Source organism: Lactuca serriola, chromosome 2 (genome assembly GCF_051521515.1).
Source record: "Lactuca serriola cultivar US96UC23 chromosome 2, Lser_US96UC23_V15, whole genome shotgun sequence".
NCBI classification, from domain to species: Eukaryota; Viridiplantae; Streptophyta; class Magnoliopsida; order Asterales; family Asteraceae; genus Lactuca; species Lactuca serriola.
Genome location: NC_136409.1, coordinates 65,947,279 through 65,966,942, shown reverse-complemented (window position 1 = coordinate 65,966,942; position 19,664 = coordinate 65,947,279).

Genomic DNA, 19,664 nt, shown 5'->3' with positions numbered 1-19,664 from the left:
ACGTTCTTCAGGCGTTGGAACTGTTATGACGTTTGTCACCCCAGGCCTGCCGGCCTAGCTGTAGCTAACAGCTTAGGTGTGGGATTGTCAATCCCGTATAGATCTATACACAAGTATCATGCTCCCCCTACAAGGGATTATGGTATATAATACAGGACTTAATAATGCATACTTGAAAGTACGTGAAGCATCTCACAACCTAGTATAAAACAGATTTACGTATGAAAAATGTCCATTTGTTCTTGTATATGAAAATATCTCTTTGATATGGTACTTGTAGTATGTAAAATGAATATCTAGTACATTATCTCATGTAATCACATTTCTTGAAATTGTATGTCTTGAAATTGTATGCTTTGTAATTGTATGTAATCGTATCTCTTCATAAGGTATGTAATGTATTTGTATAGACTCATGAATAGACTGACTCTTGTGTGATCCCTAGTACTTGGAATGGTAAGTAGTATCTCCTAACTATACCTATTATAGTTTCTAGTATTGTACGTGTATAACCGAAATATGCCTTTGATATTCGAAGGTACTGAATCAACTAATGGGAACTTTTATGTCTATATATGTACATATGATTATATATATATATATATATATATATATATATATATATATATATATATATATATATATATATAATTAATATTTAGACGACATTCGGACGAATAACCGATGCCCTAAGGCCACATCCCAACGAGGAAAAGGAAATAAAGCGAGCTAGCCGTCCTAAGTCCTTTAAATATTACTTATATAACTTATACGTATATAGGCATGCATTTGACAATATAAAAATATAAAAGAAGTTTTTGTAAAATCTTTGAAAATTTTAATAAATAAGAAATGATGACTTGATGTCAGTTTATAAAATGATTTGAAAGCAGTTTGTTTGATAAGAACAGTTTTAAGTATAGGAAAACCTTTGTTAGAAACATGGTTCTAACAGCTTTTGAAAGGAAACATAAACTATGTAAGACAGTTTGATAAAAAGCTTTTAACATGTAAAAATGTTTGTTGTAAACTATTATAGTTTTTCCAAAAGTTTGTTTCGTATATGTATAACAACGTATTTAATTTTAAAAAGACAAGATGTTACCGCGATATATTTTGCGTACGAAAGTTTCCATGTAGTAGTTATGAACCTCATATGTTTTACTTGATAAAAAGAGTACATATTGAAACTCTAGATTTCACACGATAATAATCGTCTGTTTACTTGTATTCCCCCCTAAAAATGTATAAAAAGAATTGATAACACATTTGAAAACGTAGTTTATAGGGGTATGAACTCACCGAAGAAAGTGCGTGATTTGAAGAAAACGAGATTTTCCCGGCCGGCACCTCGACCGGAAAGTGACGAGATTCTCGGGAATCTCGGGGCTTCGGACTCTCGTCGGGGCTTGAATATGAAACCGGGAAGTCGGGATGTTGTCGGCACGAAAAACGAGGCGAAAATGTGAGAGAAATGAGGGATTTTAGTATCAACAGCCGGCACCCTCGCAATCTATTTATAGGCTGGAGGTCTTCGGTATGCTGGGCGTACTTCGGAGGTACGCGGGGCGTTCCTCGTACGCTGGGCGTACTCCGAGGGTACGCTGGGCGTTCGCTTGCATCATTGCTGACCGCAGCCTCGGAAGACGTGAGTGGCTGACGTCGACGATCCGGAGCCTAGTATCCGAGTACGTTGGGCGTACTCCTTCGGATAGACTTTGAAGTGCGTGCCAAGAACTTCTAAAATGCGTAACTTCCACATACGAGCTCCGTTTTTGACGTTCTTTATATCCACGCGAAGGTGAGAAAGTAATCTACAACTTTCATTTAGACTCCGTTGGCAAATTTTGAATTTATTTTTAATTATACTTTAATTAATAGGTACGGGACACGATAGCTTCGTTAAAAATCCATAACTTCTTCATCCGACGTTCGTTATCGTCAGACTTTTTATTGTTATACTCCTATTGTCGGGCTCTCCAACTTTCGTTTAGGTTGTGTCGGCTAAAGACCGCTCGATCTCTATTTCGAGTTTTTAGCTGTCTACTGCTAGGTCAGAGACTTCGAAAAATCATAACTTCCTCATACGAAGTCAGATTTGGGCATTCTTTTTATGTATGTTCATGGTTTAATGATATCTATGACTTTTTTTTAGATAACAAAGACTAAAAATTATTGTATTGAACTTTTGCGTTTTACGTCTATCAGCTGTGCCGGTTTTTCCCGCGGATCTTAGATTGGTCATAACTTCTTCGTTATAACTCGGATTTTAGTGTTCTTTATATGTACGAAAACCTTGATACGATTACTACCACTTTATTTAACCCAAATAAGATTTTAGGAAAGTTATATCTTGGCCTAAATTTGACTGGTGTTACACTTTATTGTCTCAAAATATCAGGTTGTCACATTCACCATCGCCATCACATTTGATAAGCTATAATATGCATAGTTCATGTTCACTACCAATATAACTATTCGATGAACTATGATATGTATAGTTTATGTTCACATCCACTACTACTATTTCGTACACTACACTAGGATTTGGTTTCGGTCTTTGGTTTTAAGACTACATTTGTTAGTTTTCAGCTATAATTTCTAAGTGTATATGCTAGAGTTATATAGAATCTAGTCGTGATTGACTTAGAATTGGTGGGTCCGCCTTATTTCTTGTTCCTTGTTTGGTTGTGGGCTTAGGGCAGACCCATTACATTCGACGTTTTATCTAACTTTAATTTTATATAACTTATATATACTTGGAGATTATAGAAGGAAACTATAAGGAATTCTAGGATGCACTATTTCATAACATAGAAACTTTTAATTCACTCTTTAAGGAAAATATCGGATTTTCTGGAACAACTTAGTTGCTTTTACAAGGAAAAAGGTTTATTTCTCAATTAAAACTCTTATGAACTCACCAACCTTTGTGTTGACACTTTTTCAAACAACTTGTATTCTCAGGAAATCGCTAAACAGGTAATCGTCTCTGATTTAACATTTTCGAAATAACTATACTTTTAGAAACAAATAGTTTCTCGTTAAAAAGTATGAGCACGTGCATACACACTAGGGTCAGTATCATGGTGGGATGGGACAAAAGTGGTGATTGTTGAACAGTACGGGTAGGCTTGGGGATGTATAGTCAGGTCTGGGAATGAAATAGCCTGATCAACTATGTCTCACCCAAAAGTGATTAGCATATGCCCAGGAATGGTCGTGGAGTTGCAAAAAGACTAAAAAAAAAAAAAAAAAAAAAAAACTTACCAACACTATCTACAAAGAAACATCGAGAAAATAAGACAAACATTTAAAATACTATAGGAGTATTTTGTGGAACTATAACTAACTTATGTGAAAACTAAAGACCCCTATTAGTAGGTCTAAAATGACTAAGTGCATACGCTAAGGCTATACATAATCAAAGATATTATAGATTCAGAATCTATGACTATTGCTCTACTTCTTGTTCCTTGTTTGGTTGTGGATTTAGAGTAGAGTCAGTTATTCGAATGTCTATTTTATCTCAGATTATGTATAACTTGTATGCACTATGTGATTATAGAAGTGACTAATAAGGATCACCCTCCTATAAGTAATTATAGGATTAGACGTTTATTAACTATCTCTTCTACCCCTGTTCTCGCATGAACAACATGGAGGGAACCCAACTACCAAGAGACCTCTATTCTCCTAACTAGGACGATGGTGGCTAGAACAAAGAAAATCTTGAAGAGGCTCCTAAAGAATTAATAGGCGAAGGGCCCAAAGATGATCCAGAAGAGAATAAGGAGAAAGCGAAACCAAATGAAGACGAAGACAAAGGGGAAATAGAAGGAGACTCTGACGAAGAGCCCGAACTCTGCAACACACCCTCCAGTGTCCCCCACCCCGACGAAACTTCCATGGTCAGACACTTCGATGAACCGTAGATTTGAAGAGATAGAACCTAGAACAAGATCAAACACCCCCACTGGAGTATAGAAAGAGGCTTCTACAACCTCAATGGAGGAGGATCAGTAGACAAGGCCCTCTTTGTCATAGTATACCGCATCGCTTACCAGAGGATACAAACACGAGCACCGGTCAACTGAATCAGGAAGGTTAGCGTTATCACCAAGATCACCGTAATGCGCCTTTGTCACCTGGATAGAGGACATGACAAGCCAGGAACCGCATCAAGGGCTGCAGATAGAAGTGACCACAGCTGAAGCCAAGAATCGTAGAGTAATGGGAACGTCAAACAAGTATAGGAGAAAACGCATGATGAAAGCAGAAAATTGGAGAACAAAAGTCAGAGTAGGGGTGTACACCATTGACATATCGGTATAGACTTGGTCTACTAGCATGCATCTAACGACTACCCCCATATATGTATAGAGACATTCGAATCCTTCAAAATCCAGAGACTACACTGTTTAAGGGAATCGTGGCACCGTAAAAAAAATTTCCTTACATTAATGAGATGTAGACCTATTATAAGGTCAAATTTCCTCGAACCCCTATACACTAAATTATATTAAAGAAATTGGCTCGTATTAAAATTCATTGGGAATTTTCCATGTATTTCATAACTCAGTATTACAAACAATTTGCTTATGGTAACTCCAAGAATTCTTAATGTATACCTCAAGGTCGGGTGTAATTAAGAGACAATCGACTTAGAAATGGTGAGTCCGCCTTGGGTCCTGTTCCTTGTTTGGTTGTGGGCCTAGGGCAGACTCATTAAGTTCGATGGCCTATTGGACCTTAATTATACACGACTGGTATATACCAAGTGATCTTAGGAGGGGACCAGGCACGAAACAAATCACAAGTTACACTTGAGTCACTACCACTAAATTCATTCATAGGGGCTTTGTTATGAATTTCATGCAAGATACTTTTAAGTCGGAACATAATACAGAAAAGTCTAGCTTGATAACATCCGACTTGTCACTACTATTAGAAACATACCGTCTGTTCGTCTCTACAAACTTATGTCACAACTATGCTGCCAAAGAAAAAGTCCAGATCTTCCAGTAGCACAGCACCACCACCACCTCTGCAGTTTAATCCCACAATGTTCCAAGCTGCCGTAACCGTAGCCGTAGCGGTCGTAATGTCGCAAATTGGTACGAATGGTACCGGTGGTGCTGGATCTGGTGCCACAAACTCTAACCATGGGGACAGTACGGGGCGTACGAGGGAATGTTCCTATAAGGACATCATCAATAGCAAACAAGATTCTTTCAATGGAAGTAGGGGCGTTATCACTCTGACGCAATGGTTTTAGAAGACAGAATCAGTCTTCGAGGTCTGTGCATGTCCTGAAGCAAGAAAGGTCAAATTTGCAGCTTGCACTTTCTCTGGCCGAGCCCTAACTTGGTGGAAAAGCCACGTTAAGTCACTGACGCTTGCAGTGGCTAACTCGTTAAGCTGGGAAGACTTAAAGAAACTGATGCTGAAAGAGTACTTCCCAAGGGGTGAAGTACAAAAACTAGAGCAAGAACTGTGGAATCTCAATATGAAAGGCTCTGACCTTGCAACTTACACCGACCGATTTTGTGATCTGGCACTCCTTTGTCCCGCAATAGTCACTCCTGAGGAAAAAAAGGTGGAACGATACCTCTGGGGATTGTCTCCCCAAATTCAAGATAGTGTGTTGGCTTCAAGACCGTCTACCTTTGGCAGTGCCAAGGAATTGGCACAACAACTCATCGACCATAGGGCCAGCCATGGCACTATGACAACCACCCCTGAGCAAGATGGCAAGGGAACCAATAAAAGGAAGTCTTGGGACAACGAGAAGAATCGATCGGCCCAAGACCCCACCAATAAGCAACATATCGTCGCTGTTCATGCTGCCACCAACCGTGCCACCCCCACACCCATAAATCGATACGCTCGAACCCTTCCAAAATGTAACAAGTGTGGCTTCCATCACACAGGGGCTTGCAGGAAATTGCACTACATGAATTGCAACAGGAAGGGACACACTACCCATTTCTGTAAGGCACCGGTATGACCCATCAACCAGGTCCTCGGTGTTGGAACAAGCCCAACTTGTTACGAGTGCGGCGAAACGGGACACTTTAAGAGAGAGTGTCCAAGGATAAGGAATATTGGTGATGGTGGAAGGGTATGATCACCGCAGTAGAAACTTCCCCAGAACCACCCGTGAATAATGGTACACGCTCCTGACCACCACATGTAGGATTTAAATTTTACTAAAACTAGGGTCAATTTAGGGTTTCTCAACCATAAATCTCATAAACGCGATGAACCCATGCAAGTCTTATCACGTATATAAAAGCACAGGGTTTTTAATAGCAAATCTATGATGGCTGGTGTAAACATTATGGTCATATATCATTAAGATTCTAAGGACTTAGAATGTATAATTCTGCCTTATTTCCTGTCACAACTAGAAATTTTGTGGCTTGTAATCACTATACCTAAGTAAAATGTTGAACCAAAAACTTAAGAGCATGTGTGATGCTTTCAAAAACTTCAATCAAATACATCATACAAGTACTACAAATAGTCGACAAGCAATTGGAAACCCTAGAAGTTCTTGTTTAGGTCCATTTTGGACTAGGACTTCCTAATTGGACCCAAATGGACCAATAAGTTTCCAATTTGACTATCATGGGCTTAGAACCCTTAAATTGGCTCTAATTGGACCCACATCTATTTATTTCAACATTTTGGGCCATATTGGGCCTAGAATGAAATAAATTAAAAGTTTTGAACCATGATTAACCTAAAATAGCCCACCAAAGTGTAAAAATCATATTATATTTCTTTTAGGTCAAAAATCATCCAACTTAACTTCTATATGGGCTTCAGGGCAATAAAGCCCAAAAACCCTTTTTCCTTTCATATTCTCGGCCCAAGGCCCAAATCCAAGAAGAAAAGAGGAAGGGTATCCACCTCATTATTATATGGTGGGTATCCAAGCTAATATTCCTCAAACATCCATGCTAGTCTCATTTCTCCATGCAACTTCACTCTCTCCCTCTCCCTTCTTGTTTCGGCCGTGAGTAACACACATACACACACACACATTTTCATCACCTTTCACATATCAACACTCTCCAAAAACACCTCCACTCTCTTCACTAAATTTCGAAGATTCAAGAGCATTATAAGGAGAAACCTTCACTAAAATCATTATCTAGGTAAGTTAATGCTTGGATCCATACTTTAGACTTCTTCTTATATTCAAAAATCTCTTCTTAACTCATGAGAAATCATGATCTTGTATCTTAGAAACACCTCAAGGCCGAGATCTTCATCAAGGGGTGCTAGGGCCGAAAATCACCAAACTTTCTTCCCTCTTTTCTCCAAAACCGAAACCACACCCTAAGGTGAGCTTCATACTCCCTATTTTTCTGTTTTATAAGTTTTGTGGGGGGGGGGGAATACAAGTGAAAGTGTAGATCTATATGTGTTTTGTATGCCTTGTATGATTTCTATGCTTATATGTGTGTTTTTGTGTGATTATGATGTTGGATCTAGCCATGAACTCCTAAAAATCGAGATGTACTTTATGTTAAATGATACTAGCATAAATTATATCACAACATACAAAGTATTCCAAGGAAAATAGCTAAGTGGCTTAATAACATCTTCTTTGGGCTAAAAACTCATTTTTGGACACAAAATGTTAAAAATATAAAGTTAAAGGGCCCAAAATGACATATTACGAATTCTGATGGATGAGAGGAGTAAAAACAGTTTCAATAAAGTATTTTCTGGAAATATACTCTTTTGGAGGATTAAAAATATAAATTTGAAGCTTAATGGGCTAAAAATGACATTTTCGGCCCAATAGGGCCCAATATGCGAAATTTTCTGATTTGAAGGGCTAAAACTGTGTTTTTCTGTAAAACAGTGGACTATTAGTGTTCTAAGTCCTTTTCAAAGGTTAAAAATGCTTTTCACAATTAAAAAGGACCAAAGTTGCAAAAATGTTCCAATTTGGGCCAAAAGTGTAAAAATTGCGAAAAAGAGAGGTTACAACCGAGAAAACTGTATTTTCAGGGACTAAAACTGTTTTCAACTAAAAATATGCTGAAAATATCAATTTCAATAAGTTTTGATGTTAAAATGCCAAGAAAAATGGTTTAAGGACAAAACCAAAAATTAATTTATTCAAAGGGTTGAAAAAGCAAATCTACAAAATAAAGAGGGGTTGTAAACAGAAAATTTTCAATGTTAATTCAATACATCCGTTGTGATCAAATACTGACACTGTGACTACCGACGAATTACAATACACAACAACACCAAAAATTGTTATCAAACGAATTGATTCGGTCTCGAATCAATAATAAATCTGGAACTACTAACACGACGACAACTCGATTCATACAAGTAATATTTGGGAATTCAATACACACGTGAGAGTGCACAGACGTCGATACACCATCTTTGGGCCCAAAAGTGTAAAATCTTGTTTGTTGGGCCTAGCTAGCCCAATGACCTGATCTTTAGGCCCGAAGACTTCAACCTTACGAGTTGTTGGGTCTTACATGATTCAACACAGCGTAAAAGGACTTTCAATGGCTTTTATACTATTGGTCCCCAAGGGTCCTTTGGTACTGCTAGTAAAGTCGGTTATTCAAATGCGAGTCGGGCCAAGGGCCCTTCGCACTCACTTTATCCCCAACCGACTAATGGAGTTATTGAGGTCTTCGTGCCCTCTTTCTCTTCGGATGTAGGACTACAAGAAGTCAGGGCGGTTGGATTACGTGAATAGTATGGATGACGCCTAAGGGATCGTTAGTATAGTTGTAAAATGGTCGTTTGTGTAACGCGTGTTTATAACAATTCACCATGCGCAATAATCCGACGTCGCCTGGAATCAATGACTTCACATACAAGAACTACATGGAATTCAAAGTGTTAGGAAAACATCGGGTTTTCCTAGGGTATTTCAATACATACAGTTTCGAAATGTACACCAAGTTTGATGAACACTTTTTACAATTATAGAAACAAACAAGCATACTTATGGATCTTCACAAACTTTTTCATAAACTCTTTTCAGAAAATATCGGATTTTCTGGTAGTTTTCAAAACAATACAAAACGTTGCTTTTCAAATACCGCTTATGAACTCACCAACATTTCATATGTTGACGTTTTTTCAAAATACTTGTATTCTCAGGTAACAAGTAAATCGAGGGGAAAATGTATTCAGTGATGGCTTGCAGTTTGTTTATCTATGATCGAACAATTTATTTTTGGGAATGTAATGTTAAAACAATGTACTCAGTGTAAACTTTACCAGTTGTACTATATTAATGCATGGTGATGAATGATGTTATGTTTCATATATATTCAATGTTATGGTATTCAATTAAGTCACGACAGCCCTCGGACGTTTCCGCCGTCTAGTTCGGGGGTGTGACAGGTTGGTATCAGAGCTTTGTTTATAGTGAACTAGCATATCTAGCCACACATTGATATGCAACTATAAACCAAAAAGAGGGACTAACATAACTCTGAACAAAACAAGTAAATAAAACACCCTTGCTTGCATTAGGAATAAGAACATAACGCCGAACCAAACATGATAATACTAGTATCCCGGTTAAATCCGGACTGTTCTTAGTAGTATCCAGGGGTGGATGTAGCCTGATCAACTACATTACCTCCAAGGTATAACTAATGCATGTCCCAATGAAATCGTGATATCTAGGGAACCTAAAACTATACCCCTATACCACCAAAAAGAGAACGTCTGTTTAGCTTATGCAATAGTGGTAGAGTCATAGGAAAATGATAGCTTATTCGTATACCTTCTCCCAGTCTTCATGGAGGAAGAGCATCAGGGCATTCAGTTTCACCAAGCCCTAGTGGCACACGGGATACTTGAAGATGAACCAGAAGGGAATCAAGAGGGAGCCCACGACGTCGAACCTGACGAGTACATGGACACCGACTACGAGTTCGAGGAGACCGATGATGACATAGAGGAGGATCAGGCCCCGAACATGGATCACGTCGCATCTCCTGTTAGCGAGGTGCAACAAGATCACCACGCCCCACCAGTGAATCCCGCAAGGGAGAATCGCTCCCCAGAAGCCGAGATTGCCGACTTGCGGCAACAACTGTTCGCCATGGAAGCACGTGCAGTGCAAGCAGAGCATGAGAGGTATGAGGTCATTGTAGACATGACTGAGATGGCTCAACTGTTGGCTCAACACTTCGGCATATGATTCCACCGCTATATTAGGACGTAGCTCATCGCGGTTAGGGATAAACTTATCTTAGTAGGTCGTTAGGAACTATGCTATGTACCCCGACTCTATGTTTAAGTGACTACACTACTCATAGAGTCGTTATGCTGTCGAACTAGTGTCACTCATGTATGCTCTTACGAGCAAAATTTTCTTGTATCAAATGCGGATAATATTAATAAACTTTTACGTGCTTTGTTATGATATTACAAATTGCTATGTGTCGAGAAATTATGATTGTATGTTCAATGGTAGTAGTGTTTAAGTTCGTACCATGCACCTAGTGAGTAGGATCACAACCTCACGGAAACCACATACACTCAACATCTTTCCGTTTCGTGACAGAAAGATGCGTCTCCAACCTACTCGCGGAAACCCAGGGCCAACTCCACCTGAAGTTGACTCAGCCGCGTTCCAGGAAGCTGTATCTGCTGCGGTCACTTCAGCAATGGCGCAAATTCATCAAGGGAACAATTGAGGAGTTAATGGGCAAGGAGCCGGAAGTTCGAACAACGGAATGAATCAAGGACCCACCAAAACATGTACCTACAAGGACTTCACAAACGCCAAACCACGAACTTTTAACGGCACTGGAGGAGTAATCACCCTGAAGCGATGGATCGAGAAGGTGGAGTCGGTATTCGAGATATGCGATTGTCCTGAGCAGATGAAAGTGAAGTTCGCGGCCTGCACTTTTGTCGATCAAGCGCTCACCTGGTGGAACGGACATGTGGAAGCCATGACACTCCCTGTAGCCAACTCTATGCCGTGGGCGGAGATGAAAGAAATGTTAATGGCTGAATACTGCCTGTGAGGCGAGATACAGAAGATGGAGCAAGAGCTATGGAACCTCACTGTGCAGAATGCGAATATCGATGCCTACATATCGAGATTTAGTGAACTATCTCTGTTGTGCCCGGGTATGATCACGTCGGAAGGAAAGAAGATTGAGCGATTCATCTGGGGACTAACATCACCAATTCAAGGGAATGTGATAGCTGCAAACCCCGAAACATTTGACAGTGCAAAAAGATTCGCAAAGAAGCTGTATGACCATAACAACAAGAAGGGCGAGAAGCCAGTGGAGGCTGAGAGAAAGAAGGAAGGTGATGGCAAGAAGGGGAAGAACAATAAGAGGAAGGGGCGTGAGGGCCCCGAGACCTCTAAAAAGCAGCAGACAATGGCGGTTAACCCTGTCACCACACCGGTCCCAGCCACACTACATGCTCCAACCTCAGCTGCACCAAATGCTCCCAGACCTTATTCCGGTAATCTTCCCAAGTGCAATAAGTGCGGTCTCCAACATAATGGAGAATGCAAGGAGTTTCAGTGCACCAATTGCAATCGAAGGGGACACACTGCAAGGTACTGCAGGACTTACCCTCCCCAGAACCAAAATCAGGGAAACAACAATAACAACCATCGCAACAACAACAACATCATCACCGGCGGCAGCAATGCAGGACCTAGCCACACCTGCTATGGGTGTGGAAGGACTGAGCATTTCCGCCGAGACTGCCCTAACAACAACAATTCAGGAAACGGAGGAACAGGAAGGATGTTGACCATGGGTCAGGGAGAGGCGATTCAGGACCCCTCTATTGTTACCGGTACGTTTCCCCTAAACCACACTTATGCATGCATCTTATTTGACACCGGAACAGAGCGAAGTTTCGTAAGCGATAAGTTTAAACATTTATTAAAACAACAGCCCCAAAAGCTAAATGAAACCTTTATGGTGGAAATGGCCAATGGGAAAACCGAATCCACTGGGGAAATCTACATCGGAAGTACCCTAACCCTTAATCAACACGTCTTTCGAATAGACCTAATGACAGTATCAATTAGCAGTTTCGATGTGATCATCGGCATGGACTGGCTAAGCCCCCACCATGCCGAAATTATGTGCCACGAGAAGGCCGTTCGTCTTCGTCTCCAAAATCATGAAACCCTAGTAATTTACGGAGACAAACCCAGCATGAACCTTCACCTCGTCTCGTGCATCAAGGCACAAAAGCACCTACGAAAGAAGGATTCGGCATTTCTGGCTCACATAGTGGATAAAACCAAGGAAGAGACTAACATTCAAGATATTCCAGTAGCGTGTGAATTTCCAGACGTGTTTCCTGAAGATCTTCCGGGAGTACCCCCAGAGAGACAGGTTGAGTTTCGAATCGACCTCGTTCCAGGAGCAACTCCTCTCGCTAAATCACCCTATCGGCTGGCTCCTGCTGAAATGCAGGAATTGTCCAGCCAACTCAGTGAACTTCTGGACAAGGGATTTATCCGACCTAGTTACTCGCCATGGGGAGCTCCAGTTCTCTTTGTCAAAAAGAAGGACGGATCCTTTAGGATGTGCATCGATTACAAAGAGTTAAATAAACTCACAGTCAAGAATTGCTACCCACTCCCACGAATCGATGATCTATTCGACCAGCTCCAAGGAGCCAGTTATTTTTCTAAAATAGATCTACGGTCCGGATACCACCAACTCAAAGTCCGGGAAGAGGATATTCCAAAAACCGCTTTCCGAACCCGCTACGGACATTAGGAATTTGTCGTAATGCCCTTCGGTCTAACAAATGCACCTGCTGCATTTATGGATCTGATGAACCGAATCTGTCGACCATTCCTAGACAACTTTGTCATTGTCTTCATCGATGACATTCTCGTTTATTCCCGAAGCGAAGAAGAGCATGGCCAACATCTCCGACAAATCCTAGAAACGCTGCGATCGGAGAAGTTATACGCAAAACTCTCCAAGTGTGAGTTCTGGCTCCGGAGTGTGAACTTCCTAGGTCACGTAGTTAGCCAAGATGGAATTCATGTGGATCCCTCTAAGGTCAAAGCTGTTGAAGGGTGGGCAATCCCGACAACGCCCATAGAAATTCGTCAATTCTTGGGTCTAGCAGGCTACTATAGGAGATTCATTCAAAACTTCTCTAAGATCGCCAAGCCACTTACCTCACTTACACAAAAAGGCGTGCCATTCAAATGGACGGACAAACATGAGATTGCGTTTCGAACCTTAAAGCAAGCTCTCTGTAGCGCCCCTGTACTATCTCTACCGGAAGGAACGGAAGATTTTGTAATCTACTATGACGCGTCAAATCAGGGATTAGGTTGCGTTCTCATGCAACGTGGAAGGGTGATAGCATACGCATCCCGCCAGCTAAAGACGCACGAAGTAAACTATACGACCCATGACCTAGAATTGGGAGCTGTAGTCTTTGCCCTAAAGATTTGGAGGCATTACCTTTACGGTACAAAGTGCACCGTCTTCACGGATCACAAGAGTCTCCAACACATCTTGAACCAGAAGCAGCTGAACATGAGGCAACGAAGATGGGTTGAATTGCTAAACGATTATGAGTGTGAGATCAAGTACCACCCAAGCAAGGCCAATGTGGTAGCTGACGCATTAAGTCGGAAAGAGTACTCTAATCGTCGTACGGAAACTTTCTCAATAACCATTCAATCTCACCTAGCCACTCAAATTGCATTAGTCCAATCAGAGGCCATGAAGACGGAAAATAGAGCAAGCGAAGCATTGCGCGGAATGGAGAAGAACCTAGAGGCAAAGGAGAATGGAGTATACTATTTCATGAACCGTATTTAGGTCCCTAAACTCGGAGGGTTCAGAGAAGTTGTTATGAAGGAATCCCACAAGACACGATACTCCATTCATCCCGGTTCAGACAAGATGTATTTGGATATTAAACAACATTATTGGTGGCCTAACATGAAGGCGGAAATTGCGACCTATGTTAGTAAGTGCCTTACGTGCGCCAAGGTAAAGGTGGAGTACCAGAAACCCTCAGGATTATTACAGCAACCGGTAATCCCTGAGTGGAAATCGGAGGGGATTTCTATGGACTTTGTGAGCAAGCTACCCAAGACGTCGAACGGACTGGACACCATATGGGTAATAGTCGATCGACTGACGAAGTTTGCCCATTTCCTGCCTATAAAAGAATCCTAAAAGATGGAAAGATTGACACGTTTGTACATTCGAGAGATCGTGAGACTCCACGGAGTACCAGGGTCTATTTTCTCGGATAGGGACAGTAGATTCACTTCGCGTTTTTGGCAATTTCTCCAGAAGGCACTAGGAACTCATCTTGACATGAGCACCGCGTATCATCCACAAACAGACGGTCAAAGTGAACGAACCATTCAAACGCTTGAAGACATGCTTCGCGCATGTGTGATAGACTTTGGGAAGTCATGGGATACCCATTTACCTTTAGTCGAATTCTCGTATAACAACAGTTATCATTCAAGCATTAAGGTCGCTCCTTTTGAAGCACTGTACGGGCGTAAGTGTAGATCACCATTATGTTGGGCTGAAGTAGGTGACACCCAGCTAGCAAAAGCACTCACGTCGGATCAGGTGCTAACGGGACCGTAGATCATTCATGAAACCACAGAAAAGATCATTCAAATCAGAGCTCGATTGCAAGCCTCACGCGACCGACAAAAGAGCTATGTCGATAAACGGCAAAAGCCCTTAGAATTTCAAGTCGGAGATCGAGTACTGTTAAAAGTCTCGCCCTGGAAAGAAGTTATTCGTTTTGGGAAGCAGGGAAAACTGAACCCACGATACATTGGACCCTTCGAAATCGTCGCCCGAATAGGTCCGGTAGCATACAGACTACAACTACCCGCAGAGCTAAACAGTGTACACCCCGTGTTCCATATCTAAAGAAGTGTCTATCAGATGAGACACTCGTGATTCCCCTTGACAAGATCGAAATCAACGAGAATCTCCTGTTCATTGAAGAACCAATTGAAATCATGGACAGGGAGGTGAAGCATACTAAGCAAAGTCGCATCCCGATCGTGAAAGTACGGTGGAACGCAAAGCGTGGGCCAGAATTCACGTGGGAACGCGAAGATCAAATGAAGCAAAAGTACCCTCACCTATTCTAGCATTCTCAAATCTAACTTTCAAACAGAATTTCGGGACGAAATTCCCTCTAACGGGGGGATGATGTCACAACTATAAATTTTGTGGCTTGTAATCACTATACCTAAGTAAAATGTTGAACCAAAAACTTAAGAGCATGTGTGATGCTTTCAAAAACTTCAATCAAATACATCATACAAGTACTACAAATAGTCGACAAGCAATTGGAAACCCTAGAAGTTCTTGTTTAGGTCCATTTTGGACTAGGACTTCCTAATTGGACCCAAATGGACCAATAAGTTTCCAATTTGACTATCATGGGCTTAGAACCCTTAAATGGGCTCTAATTGGACCCACATCTATTTATTTCAACATTTTGGGCCATATTGGGCCTAGAATGAAATAAATTAAAAGTTTTGAACCATGATTAACCTAAAATAGCCCAACAAAGTGTAAAAATCATATTATATTTCTTTTAGGTCAAAAATCATCCAACTTAACTTCTATATGGGCTTCAGGGCAATAAAGCCCAAAAACCCTTTTTCCTTTCATATTCTCGGCCCAAGGCCCAAATCCAAGAAGAAAAGAGGAAGGGTAGCCACCTCATTATTATATGGTGGGTATCTAAGCTAATATTCCTCAAACATCCATGCTAGTCTCATTTCTCCATGCAACTTCTCTCTCTCCCTCTCCCTTCTTGTTTCGGCCGTGAGCAACACAAACACACACACACACACATTTTCATCACCTTTCACATATCAACACTCTCCAAAAACACCTCCACTCTCTTCACTAAATTTTGAAGATTCAAGAGCATTACAAGGAGAAACCTTCACTAAAATCATTATCTAGGTAAGTTAATGCTTGGATCCATACTTTAGACTTCTTCTTATATTCAAAAATCTCTTCTTAACTCATGAGAAATCATGATCTTGTATCTTAGAAACACCTCAAGGCCGAGATCTTCATCAAGGGGTGCTAGGGCCGAAAATCACCAAACTTTCTTCCCTCTTTTCTCCAAAACCGAAAACACACCCTAAGGTGAGCTTCATACTCCCTATTTTTCTGTTTTATAAGTTTTGTGGGGGGGGGGGGGGGAATACAAGTGAAACTGTAGATCTATATGTGTTTTGTATGCCTTGTATGATTTCTATGCTTATATGTGTGTTTTTGTGTGATTATGATGTTGGATCTAGCCATGAACTCCTAAAAATCGAGATATACTTTATGTTAAATGATACTAGCATAAATTATATCACAACATACAAAGTATTCCAAGGAAAATAGCTAAGTGGCTTAATAACATGTTCTTTGGGCTAAAAACTCATTTTTGGACACAAAATGTTAAAAATATAAAGTTAAAGGGCCCAAAATGACATATTACGAATTCTGATGGATGAGAGGAGTAAAAACAGTTTCAATAAAGTATTTTCTGGAAATATACTCTTTTGGAGGATTAAAAATATAAATTTGAAGCTTAATGGGCTAAAAATGACATTTTCGGCCCAATAGGGCCCAATATGCGAAATTTTCTGATTTGAAGGGCTAAAACTGTGTTTTTCTGTAAAACAGTGGACTATTAGTGTTCTAAGTCCTTTTCAAAGGTTAAAAATGCTTTTCACAATTAAAAAGGACCAAAGTTGCAAAAAATTTCCAATTTGGGCCAAAAGTGTAAAAATTGCGAAAAAGAGAGGTTACAACCGAGAAAACTGTATTTTCAGGGACTAAAACTGGTTTCAACTAAAAATATGCTGAAAAATATCAATTTCAATAAGTTTTGATGTTAAAATGCCAAGAAAAATGGTTTAAGGACTAACCCGAAAATTAATTTATTCGAAGGGTTGAAAAAGCAAATCTACAAAATAACGAGGGGTTGTAAACAGAAAATTTTCAATGTTAATTCAATACATCCGTTGTGATCAAATACTGACACTGCGACTACCGACGAATTACAATACACAACAACACCAAATATCGTTATCAAACGAATTGATTCGGTCTCGAATCAATAATAAATCCGAAACTACTAACACGACGACAACTCGATTCATACAAGTAATATTTAGGAATTCAATACACACGTGAGAGTGCACAGATGTCGATACACCATCTTTGGGCCCAAAAGTGTAAAATCTTGTTTGTTGGGCCTAGCTAGCCCAATGACCTGATCTTTAGGCCCGAAGACTTCAACCTTACGAGTTGTTGGGTCTTACATGATTCAACACAGCGTAAAAGGACTTTCAATGGCTTTTATACTATTGGTCCCCAAGGGTCCTTTGGTACTGCTAGTAAAGTCGGTTATTCAAATGCGAGTCGGGCCAAGGGCCCTTCGCACTCACTTTATCCCCAACCGACTAATGGAGTTATTGAGGTCTTCGTGCCCTCTTTCTCTATGGATGTGGGACTACAAGAAGTCAGGGCGGTTGGATTACGTGAATAGTACGGACGACGCCTAAGGGATCGTTAGTATAGTTGTAAACTGGTCGTTTGTGTAACGCGTGTTTATAACAATTCACCATGCGCAATAATCCGACGTCGCGTGGAATCAATGACTTCACATACAAGAACTACATGGAATTCAAAGTGTTAGGAAAACATCGGGCTTTCCTAGGGTATTTCAATACATACAGTTTCGAAATGTACACCAAGTTTGATGAACACTTTTTACAATTATAGAAACAAACAAGCATACTTATGGATCTTCACAAACTTTTTCATAAACTCTTTTCAGAAAATATCGGATTTTCTGGTAGTTTTCAAAACAATACAAAACGTTGCTTTTCAAATACCGCTTATGAACTCACCAACATTTCATATGTTGACGTTTTTTCAAAATACTTGTATTCTCAGGTAACAAGTAAATCGAGGGGAAAATGTATTCAGTGATGGCTTGCAGTTTGTTTATCTATGATCGAACAATTTATTTTTGGGAATGTAATGTTAAAACAATGTACTCAGTGTAAACTTTACCAGTTGTACTATATTAATGCATGGTGATGAATGATTTTATGTTTCATATATATTCAATGTTATGGTATTCAATTAAGTCACGACAGCCCTCGGACGTTTCCGTCGTTTGGTTCGGGGGTGTGACAGTTCCTGTTCCTTGTTTGGTTGTAGGCTTAAGGCGGAGTCACTCATTCGACCGCCCTTGCAATCTTAATGATATACGACTAGTTTACACCAAGCGATTATAAACGAACTGGTAGGACTTATACTGCAGTTTCCATCATAAAATTTGTCGGAGCACCCATACTGCTAGTACTCACTAACTACAACCTGAAATTTTCGTAGTGGTAACAACAAAGATAAAACAGAGAACTAAAAGACATACATAGAATGCACTATCATTCCGAAACAATCACTCCTTTAAATCGACTTAACTCTAGTTACAACAAGAAATTCCATGACGTCATTCAACATAAGGTGGATTGTTCCTCACCACAATCAATTTCTTATATACGAAAAGTTCCCCCATCCTTTCTCCAAATTCTTAAAGTCCCAGTCAAAGTGCTAATTTTGGGACGAAATTCCCTCTAACGAGGGGATGATGTGACAACTGTTAATTTTCGGTCAAGTCAAAGTCAACTAAAGTCAACAAGTCAAACCGGTCGACTCAATTAACCCTTGTGTACTAGGGTTTACGTTAGGTAATTTGTCACAATCCGAAAACTTTCCATCCTTGTAACCTGTATTCTGTCAGTTAAGCTATTATGTTCCAATTCTTCCGTTAACTTTGTTTTAAATTAATAAAATTAGGACTTCTCCTTTTGACATCATAAGTGTCGGAACACGTTAGAATTGCGTGAAAACATTCCAATTATTTATTGGAAAAAAATTATAAGTTTCGACCACGTCGGGTTACGGTAACCAAATCGGGTACGACCAAAAGCCCCGTTTAATGTCAGTATCGGGTAGAATTTCACCGAGCTGCAAACCCAGACCATATATAAAGTTGATTTGGGCCTCATTTGAAGCTTTTCTCCTCTCTCTCTCTCTCTACACTCTCACTAGAAACCTAGGATTGATCCAAAATCATCCAAAACAAGCTCCAAATCGGTAAGATAACTATCCTAACTCATAGATTAGCATCTTTAACCTTAAAATTCGTGTTTAAACTATGAAAAAGGACCATAAACATGAGTTTACGGCCCTGGAGCACCCTTGGGCCGCAAACTCACATAGAATGGGTTTTTGAGCCTTAAAACCCTTCCAAACCACATTTGGAGCTTAGATTTGACTTAGGGGCTTACATTTCTGGACTTGGAACACCAAAAACTCATCATTTGAGGAGTAAACATGAGTTTACTACCCAATAACATGCTTGGGCCGTAAACACCATTTCATAGGCAGTAAACTCCTTCTAAGGTGTTAAGATGCCCCTTAAACACCTCCTAAGCCTTGGAATAAAGTCTAGAAGCAACCATAAACGAGTTAAGGACCTTAAACTTGATAAAAACCACCACCTAAGGAGTTCACGGCCGTAAACCCCCCAAGGATGGGTTCCTGGGCTGTAAACTC